This window comes from Beta vulgaris, chromosome 8 (assembly GCF_026745355.1).
Source record: "Beta vulgaris subsp. vulgaris cultivar EL10 chromosome 8, EL10.2, whole genome shotgun sequence".
In the NCBI taxonomy this organism is placed as follows: Eukaryota; Viridiplantae; Streptophyta; class Magnoliopsida; order Caryophyllales; family Amaranthaceae; genus Beta; species Beta vulgaris.
Genome location: NC_079209.1, coordinates 24383422 through 24393539, shown reverse-complemented (window position 1 = coordinate 24393539; position 10118 = coordinate 24383422). Strand labels below are relative to the sequence as shown.

At 41.9% G+C, this 10118-nt stretch overlaps 1 non-coding gene across 1 annotated transcript; it reads right to left on the bottom strand.

Moving 5' to 3' along the window:
• Nucleotides 1-4235: 4235 nt before the first annotated feature.
• LOC125492981 (small nucleolar RNA R71) lies at nucleotides 4236-4342 on the bottom strand. Its single transcript, XR_007269366.1, has one exon. It is a non-coding gene; the product is annotated as a small nucleolar RNA R71 (small nucleolar RNA).
• Between the last annotated feature and the right edge of the window lie 5776 nt (nucleotides 4343-10118).

Here is a 10118-nt window from a genome sequence, read left to right as displayed (position 1 = left end):
AGGATAGGCAACTTTTACGACAAGAGTAATGATTGTAGCATTCAGCTCTTTTAATAAGCAACCATGCTCAAGGAAATTTAAAACTGCATTTGTTACCTCATCACCAATAACTGCCCATGTATCTTTGTAAAAGTGAGCCCCCATGCCATCTGGTCCAGAGGCTTTGCCTCCAGCAATAGAGAACAAAGCCTCTTTTACTTCATTAGCAGAGCAGGGCCTCTCCAAGATATTAATATGATCTGTGTTCAATATGGGCCCCTTTAAAATAATTTCTTCCTTCACCTTGATTATGTTTGTCATAGCAGTACCTATAAGGTTCTTGTAGTAATCAAGAAAAGCCTGGCTAACATCTGCCACACCCTCAAGCCATTCACCTTTGCTATTGTGAATAGCATAAACTGTGTTTTGTAATCTCTTGGCTTTGATGGCTCTATGGAACAAGGCATAATTCTCATCTCTCTCATTACACCAGGCCAACTTCGCTTTTCGAGCAAGAAAGGATAAATATTGGTGATGCTTCACTCTGTAATCCTGAGCAGCCTCTCTTTCAGCCATACTCAAGCTACTGTCACCAGGATTACTCTTCAATCTTTCCTGACATTCCTGGAAATGAACTAAAGCTTTCAGATCAATACTCTGAATGTCAGACAAACCCTCCTGATTTAGCTTCTTTAGACTTCTCTTTATGCCCTTTATCTTTTGAACAACTCTATACATGGGAGAGCCTGACAGCTCATAATTCCAACCTTCATAAATAAGCTGCTGAAGACTACTAGTTGTACTCCACATTGTGAAGTATTTGAAGGATCTTCTATTGTTCTCAATAGGGGTACACATTGATCACAATAGGAGAGTGGTCATAAAGACCTTCAGGCATAAAATGTGATGCAGATGTGGGGAACATTAGGTTCCAACCCTTAATTTTTCATAGCCCTATCCAACTTACTAAACACTCTCGTATGACCCTCTTGCTTGTTATTCCAGGTGTAAAAATTACCAGAGCATGTCGAATCCTGCATCCCACATTTCTCCATACATACCCTAAGCTCCTCCATATCTTGTTGCCTAACAGTAGCCCCTATTCTTTCTTCATTATTCATAGCACAAATTGAATTCACCTAAGATGATCTATGGACCCTTACAGAGATCCACTAACTTCACCACATCTTCCCAAGCATCAGATCTACCTTTTGCATCATTGAAGGCATACAAAAATGTGCAGTAAAATTGCTTACTAGGAGATCGTGTAGTAATCTTGTAGTGCATGATTTGACTAGATACATACATGATATCAACTTGAAAGCTTTTGGGATTCCAAGCAACAACTATCCTCTCCCCTTTATGAAACGAGGAGTTAGAGGAGAAACACAAACCACTAAATACATTTTGATAAAGGCTACTCATGTTCATAGCCTTTACCTTGGTCTCTAGGAGGCTCACCAATCCAACATTCTTCATGCCAAGAAATTTCTTGACATCTTTTTGCTCTGTCAGACTGTTGAGTCCCCTCACATTCCATACAATGATCCTATCCATGTATCCCAAGGGGCCTCCCAACCCCTTCATCCTCCTGTTCAGCACCATATAATACACAAACAACAACTTCCATCTGCATATCCTCAAACTGTATTGGGGGAACAAGAACCTCAAACCCATTTTGCACTGTAGGAGCAGGTGCCACATTTAAACTCAATCTAGCAGGCCTCTTTAATGGCTGGAACTCATCAATATTTGCTTGCACATGACCCACTTCTCTAGGCTCAGGTACCACAACAACACTAGGAGGCTCTTTAGTACTCCTTTTCCTCCATTCTTGCCTGGTAACAGGCTTTTGACACTGATCTTTGGAATGACCCATATTCTTACAAGCCTTGCATAACACATGTTTTCACTCATATACAATACCTACATATTCTTTCACATTACATTCATTAATGAATTCAATATGATTAGGAAATGGTTGATCCACTTTAACTTCTAACATAACACGAGCATGTTGAAGTTTTTCACGTTTTGAGGTAGCTTAATCTGTTTTCACAAGCTTCCCAATCTGACTAGCAATCTTAAACACAAGCCTCACCCCAGTATTTAAAGTTCAGTTTGGGTTGATGATGTTATGATTTTATATAGAGTTTTTCTCCCCTATTTATATGCTAAAAGTTATGGTTATGGTGCTCTTAGGAGCCATTTGGTACTAACTCTCTCCATCTAGTTGTGTTTTGTTGTTTTGTATTGGATTTTAGGTTTTGGGGAGTTATTACCTACTTTATATGATCGCACATTGGATTAAGTGAGGTTGGACGCTGAGTTTCAAGATCTCAAGGATGCTTTCCGGGACTTTGAGCAAAGGAAGAACAAGGAACGAGCCTAAGCTGACCGACCCGATGCGATCGGGCGACCCAGCCCGATCGAGCAAAAAAACAAACTTCAAGATTTTGCTGCAGGCCCGATCGGGCGTTGAACGCCCAGTCGTGATTCAGTGTTTTTCCCGATCGGGCGACTTGGCCCGACGTGGGGCGCCCCTGGCCAGCTGCTGCGAACCTACTATGTTCATAGGCCGCCCGATGGCATCGGGCGCCTCTGGATTTTGGTCCTGTTCTTCGGTTTTGGAGCCCGATTCCATCGGGCATCTTTGGCCCGATCGGGCGACTGACGACACGCGTTTTTTTAATGAATATGGGGCCATTTTTCAAGACTTTTGGCTATTGTTTTAGGGCTTGTATAAATAGAAAAATCATAATTATTAGAATCATCTTGGTTTTTATTATTAGTTTTCTCTAGTGAGTGTTTCAAGTACCTTAATTTAGTGCTTTGTGATTTCAATTCAAGATCAAACCTTTTGCTTATTCACAGTTCAATATAATTCGATAATCTTTCTTCATTATTTCTTTGTTACTTCTTCCATTGTTAATTAGATTATTTTTTTAGTTATTTGCCATGTTTCAAAGTATGAGTTTTTATATGACTTTTGTTATTGTTTTCATGATTATGAGTGAGTAGTTTCATATCTAGAATTGTGGAGATCTATGTATGCAATGAGGGATTGATAGATTAGTTTGATTATCTTGTATTTCAACTGTTTCCTGTGATTGATTCTTCATGCTTGAATTATAAGTTAGGCCTGATTCATATTTCTATTGTTGCAATACTGAATCTGCTTTGAGAGGAGAGATACCGTATAGGCTTTCAATTATTAGGCAAAGTGACCCTTGACTATGCGAGAGCGGCTGGGTGATCTTTGAGGGAGGCAATTTAATGTTCGAGAGAAATTACATGTGCCCTAGACAGTTTGACTTACCAGGTGGTTATTATTTACCCCTGATTTCCCGAATTGTATGCATAGTGATCCATGATTCTAGTGCTTTATTAATATATTTACACCTTCATATTCAGTTCTGCTATTTGCTTAGTTTAGTAATACAACTCTATTCATCTGATTTTGTTAGTGTAATATTAGAGTTCAAATACAATAATATAACTTCTCCCTGTGGATTCGATCCTGACTTCCCTGACTACTAGTTAGTGGACCTTAGGTTATTTTTGATTAGGTGATACGATTTTAGCTTATCAAGTTTTGGCGCCGTTACCGGGGATACGGTTTATTTTATTTTGTCTGAATTATAGTATAAAACTAACCTCTACTCTGAAGAACACCTGTTCTTTGGAGCATCTCACATTTGTTTTAGTGTTTTTGGTGTATGATCAGGAAATTGAAATCCCCAAATCTCATCCCATTCGATCCGGAGATCGAAAAGACCACTCGTAGACTCAGAAAGAAAACTAAGTAAGCTAAGCTGTCTGTAGGGACACCCTCCCAAAAGACACCTTCTCCACCATCTTCCCTACACCAAGAATCCCCCACCTCACCTATTACTCTCAACATGGGTGAGACTGTTACTCGAACCTTCAGAGACTACGCACAACCATCTCTAGATAATGTGCCTACTGGGGAACAAATGCCCACTATTACTGCTACAAATTTGAGATCAAGTCTCATGTTCTGAATATGGTTCAGAATAATCAGTTCGCTGGGTTACCATCCGAAGACCCAAATCAGCACCTGCAGAGATTTTTACAGTGTTGTGCTACTCAGAAGCAAACTGGTGTTACTCCTGATGAGATGAAAGCGCGATAAAGCTTTGTTCTGGTATAATAAGCTGTCTTCCACCATCACCACTTGGCTAGAACTTTCCAAGATTTTTCTTATCAAGTGGTACCCTTACCAGAAAACTGTCGATATGAGATATGCCATAGTTACTTTCACCCAAGATCCTGGTGAGTCTCTATATGAAGCTTGGGAGTGGTTGAAGGATCTGCAGCGTCTATGTCCTCATCATGGTCTGGATCAGTGGTATTTGTGTCAGATTTTCTACACTAGAGTTGATGCAGATACACGACGGGTAATTGATGGAGCATCCGGTGGGTTCTTCATGGATAAAGCGATTGAGGAAGGGTATGAACTTTTGGAGAAGCTAGCATCTAATCAAGCATCTACTATTCGTTCCACTTTGAAAAAGGGAGGCAAACATGATGTTGAAGACATTTCCTTACTGTCTGGGCAACTAGCTGCTTTAACTCAAAAGATTGATTCCTTGAAGTTAGGTAATGATGGCTAGTGCTTCTAACTATAATGTTCACTTATGTGATGCTTGTGGAATATCTGGGCACAACTCTCAAGAGTGTCCTGCGCTTGGGAATAATTGTGAGGCAGTTAATGCTTTCCAGTCACAACCTAGGAACCAGTTCAACCCATATTCCAACACCTATAATCCTGGGTTAAGAAACCATCCAAACCTCTGATATAGGAGTACTAATGTGTTGAACCCTCCACCTCAACAACCATACTCGCCTCAACAACAGGGTCAACAATACCAACCTCCACAACAAGTTCCACCTGGTTTTCAGAGAAATCAAGCACCTCAACAACCTGCTCCTACTGCTGACCCGGCCATGACAGAATTGAAGAATATGATGTTCCAGATGCAGAAAGGGTTCAATGCCTTTCAAGCTGACACAAAAGCTCAACTGGAAAATTTAGGCACGCATAACAAGATGTTGGAGACTTAACTAGCTCAGTTGGCTAGTTCTTCTGCTAGTAGGCCACCTGGGGCCTTACCTTCACAATCAATGCAACCAAGGGACACTGCCAATGCCATCACTCTTAGGAGTGGAACACATTATGATGGTCCCCCAATGCCTAAGGATGGTCCGGTTGAGCTAGAAAAAAATGCAGAGAAGCAGATAGTACCTGAAAAAAATTCATCTACCACTCCTGCGATAAAGGTACCATTCCCCACTCGTCTATCAAAGAATAAGCTGGATCGCCAACTTGGTAAGTCTATGGAGGTAGTGAAGAATCTTCAGGTAACTGTCCATTTACTGAACTATTACTCAAGTACCTGCATATGCTAAATTTTTGAAGGAAATTTTGACTAGGAGAGAGCCTTTAATGCAGTTGAAATGGTTGCCTTTACTGAAGAATGTAGTGCTCTTTTGCAAAATCAATCCCCTCCTAAATTGAAAGATCCGGGGAGTTTCTCCATCCCTTGTAATATTGGCACCATTTTTATTGACAAAGCCTTATGTGATTTAGGTGCTAGTGTTAGTGTCATGCCCTTGACTGTTTGCAAAAAGCTTGACATGGGAGATTTAAAATGTACCAACATTACTCTTCAAATGGCTGACCGTTCTGTTAAATACCCCCTAGGTATCTTAGAGGACGTTCCTGTGAGGGTAGGTAAATTTTATATTCCTGTGGATTTTGTTGTGCTTGACATGGAAGAGGATACTCAAATCCCAATCATTTTAGGGAGACCATTCCTTCATACTGCTGGAGCTGTCATAGATGTTAAAAATGGGAAATTGACTTTGACTGTGGGGGATGATAAGGTGACTTTTAGTTTGACCAATGCTTTGAAAAGTCCCATGCTAGAGGAAGCCTGTTATAGAATAGATGTCATTGATGTGCTGGTTAATGATGACATGCCTCAATCCCTTCTGCGGGATCCTTTGGAGGCTTTGCTTTGTTTTACCTCTTCCACAGGTGATGATATTCCGGACTACTGAAGTGGATGCTTGGGAAGCAGCTTTTACCTGTGTCGAGCTTGACGGTATTACCACTCAGAGGATGAACGGTTAGTATGTGCTACTCAACCGGTAGAGGTAAAGAAACCTGAACTGAAACCCCTTCCCCTTCTCTAAGATATGCTTTTCTGGATGAATCTGGAAATTGTCCTGTGATTGTTAGTGCTGCACTAAATGATGGTCAAATGTCCAACTTTTGTCTTTTTGCGACAACATAAAAAGGCCATTGGATATAATATTGATGATTTGAAAGGCATAAGCCCTGACTTTTGCATGCATAAAATTCATCTTGAGGATGATCATCGTCCTAGTATACAAGGTCAGCGTCGTTTGAACCCCAATATGCAGGAAGTTGTCAAAAAAGAGGTTATGAAATTGCTTGATGCTGGGATCATCTATCCTATTTCTGATTCTAAGTGGGTGAGTCCAGTTCAAGTGGTTCCTAAAAAGGGGGTACTACTGTAGTTAAAAATGAGAAAAATGAATTAATTGCTACAAGAGTAGTTACTGGGTGGCGTATGTGCATTGATTATAGGAAATTAAATGTTGCCACTAAAAAAGACCATTTTCCCCTTCCCTTCATTGATCAGATGTTGGAACGTCTAGCTTGTCATTCTCATTTTTGTTATCTAGATGGCTATTCTGGTTTCTTCCAAATCCCTATCCACCCAGATGACCAGGAGAAGACCACCTTTACATGTCCTTATGGTACCTTTGCATATCGAAGGATGCCCTTTGGCCTATGTAATGCCCCTGCTACTTCCAACGTTGTATGATGGCCATTTTTCTGATTTATTGAGTCCATCATGGAAGTATTTATGGATGACTTTAGTGTGTATGGCATTGTTTTGATGCATGTTTGCTGAATTGCTAAAGTACTGAAAAGATGTGAGGATGTCCACCTTGTTTGAACTGGGAGAAGTGCCACTTCATGGTTACTGAAGGAGTGGTACTTGGTCATATTATTTCTGAACGAGGCATCCAGGTGGAAAAGCAAAAATTCAAGTGATTGAGCAATTACCCCCTCCTGTGAATGTTAAGGGTGTTAGAGGTTTTCTTGGTCATGCGGGATTTTATCGCCGCTTTATCAAGGACTTCTCAAAATTGCTAAACCACTTACTCAGTTGCTCCTCAAGGATGCCCCGTTCCTGTTTACTGATGAGTGTCTAGTGTCTTTTAACAGGATCAAGCAAGCTCTGATTACTGCGCCTATCATCGATCTCCAGATTGGACCCTCCCATTTGAGATTATGTGTGATGCATGATTATGCTGTGGGAGCTGTCCTTGGTCAGAGAAAGACAACATCCTCCATGCCATCTACTATGCTAGCAAGACACTCGATGAAGCTCAAGTTAATTATGCCACACGAGAAAGAGCTTCTAGCTGTGGTCTATGCACTGGACAAGTTCAGGACCTATCTGCTTGGGTCTAAAGTCATTGTCTACACGATCATGCTGCATTGAAGTACCTCCTGCCAAAAAGGAGGCCAAGCCTCGACTCATTCGGTGGATTTTGCTGCTCCAAGAATTCGACTTGGAGATCAGAGATAAAAAGGGTGCAGAAAATGTAGTGGCTGACCATTTGTCCCGATTGCAGTATGAGATATGGAAGAAGGTCCCCATTGATGACTCCTTTCCTAATGATAAGCTCCTGGAAGTCACTTCTGTTACCCCATGATATGCGGACTTCGCCAACTTCTGTGTGAGTGGGCAAACCCCTCCCGAGCTGAGCTACCAGCAGAAAAGAAATTTCTCCATGATGCCAAACATACTTTTGGGATGACCCTCTTCTTTACAAGCTCTGTGCTGACACCATCTATCAGGCGATGTATCCCAGAGTGGGAGGTGCATGAATTCTGAAGCACTCTCACTCCCTTCCATGTGGAGGCCATGCTGGGCCCTCCAAAACAGTAGCAAAGGTACTTCAATCTGGTTTTTATTGGCCACTTTTTCATGATGCTAGTACTTTTGTTAAGTCTTGTGATGCATGCCAACGAACAGGAAATATTTCCCGTAGACATGAGATGCCCCAAACCCCCATCCTAGAAGTTGAACTATTTGATGTGTGGGGTATTGATTTTATGGGTCCTTTTCCCTCTTCCTCAGGCAACAATTTCATACTTGTTGCTGTTGATATGATCTAAGTGGGTAGAAGCTATTGCATCACCGACCAATGACTCTAAGGTTGTCATGAAAATGTTCAAAAAGATTATCTTTCCACGGTTTGGGGTACCAAGGGTTGTCATTAGTGATGGTGGATCCCACTTTCACAAAAGAACCTTTGAAGCCCTACTAAAAAGTATGGCGTCTACCATAGGACTGGCTTAGCATACCACCTCAGACAAGTGGGCAAGTAGAAGTGTCTAACCGTGAAATAAAGTCTATTTTGGAGAAAGTGGTAGCTAAATCAGAAAAGATTGGAGTGATAAGTTAGATGACACCTTATGGGCTTATAGAACTGCTTTTAAGACCCCTATTGGTACCACCCCTTATCGACTAGTCTATGGAAAAGCATGCCACCTACCTGTCGAACTAGAGTATAAGGCTTTTTGGGCGGTTAAAGAGTTGAACCTTGATGCTAAATTAGCAGGAGAAAAGCTATTGCAAATCAATGAGCTTGATGAACTTAGACTAATGCTTATGATAGTTCGCGTCTCTACAAAGAGCGCACTAAGAGATGGCATGATAAGAAAATTCTGAGCAGGGAGTTTCATATTGGTGACAAGGTTTTATTGTACAACTCTAGACTAAAGCTTTTTCCTGGTAAGCTGAAGTCTAGGTGGTCTGGCCCCTTTTCTGTCACTAACACTAACAAGTTTGGTTCTATTGAGGTGATAAATGCAACAGGTGAGAAGTTCAAAGTTAATGGACAACGTCTGAAGTTGTACTATACGGAATCCCTGTTGGTAGTGGAGGAGTTATACCTTCAACCCCATCCCCTTCTGTTTGAGGGATGAAGCATTATGGTCTGCGGGACCTTTATAAACCAGCGCTGATCGGGAGGCAACCCGATTTCTTTCCTTTTCTTTCGTAGTTTTTTTAGTGGATTTTTGTAGTTTGGTGAGAGAGTGAGAGGGTACTGATATTCCTTTTAAGGCTACTTGTGTGCAGGATTGGTAACCAACTGGAGAATATCATGCAAAAATTTCGAGGCATAGCTTACTGGAGCAAAGCCCGAGGCCATCGGGCGGCCTCGCCCGATCGGGCCCGCAACAAAAAACTGAAATCCATGAAAATTTCGAGTGCCCGATGTCATCGGGCCTAGACGCCCGATCGGGCGGACCTCCGTCAAATTCAACAACGACAAAATCGACGAAGAGTGAGTACGCCCGATCGGGCCCGCAACCAGTTCTGGAAAGTCAGAGAAAAAAATTACGCCCGATCGGGCCCGTAACCACTCCAGACTTTGAAAGAAAATAATTGACAGACGCCTGATCGGGTCGGGCGACTTCGCCCGATCGGCCCGTAGTCGAAACTGGCTGAATGTCATTAAAAAAAACACGCCTTATCTCATCAGGCAAGACACGCTCGATCGGGCTCGGGGCCGGCTGACGAGATTAAAGGGATTTTTCCCCTTCTTTTCACTCACTTTCTCTCACACTCTCTCTCTCTTCCAAACCCTAACCCCCAATTTCTCCCATCTTCTTCTCCAGACCCCCTTTTCACCATTGAAGACCCTCACTCCCATCTTCAAACTCTCACCAATTTTTCTCTCTCATCACTTCCTACTCTTCTCTCACTCAACTTTCTTCATTTTTCTTCCCCTCTATGTCTCACCTCCATCTTCTTCTTCATCCTTTCCACCATTAAAGTGAGGTTGAGTGGTCCAAGCTTTTTCCTCTCTTCCACCATTAAAGAGTGAGTAGAAGCTTCACCTTTTTGCACATTCAAGCACCATGTTCACAAGGCGACGAAAAATACAACCGGCTCACAACCACCACCACCATCGGTCATCCCCTGAGATTAAACCTTTCCGGATGTCATCTTCTCCACAGAGGAACAAAGAGAACGATTTCAGCGCCTCAAGGGGAGCGA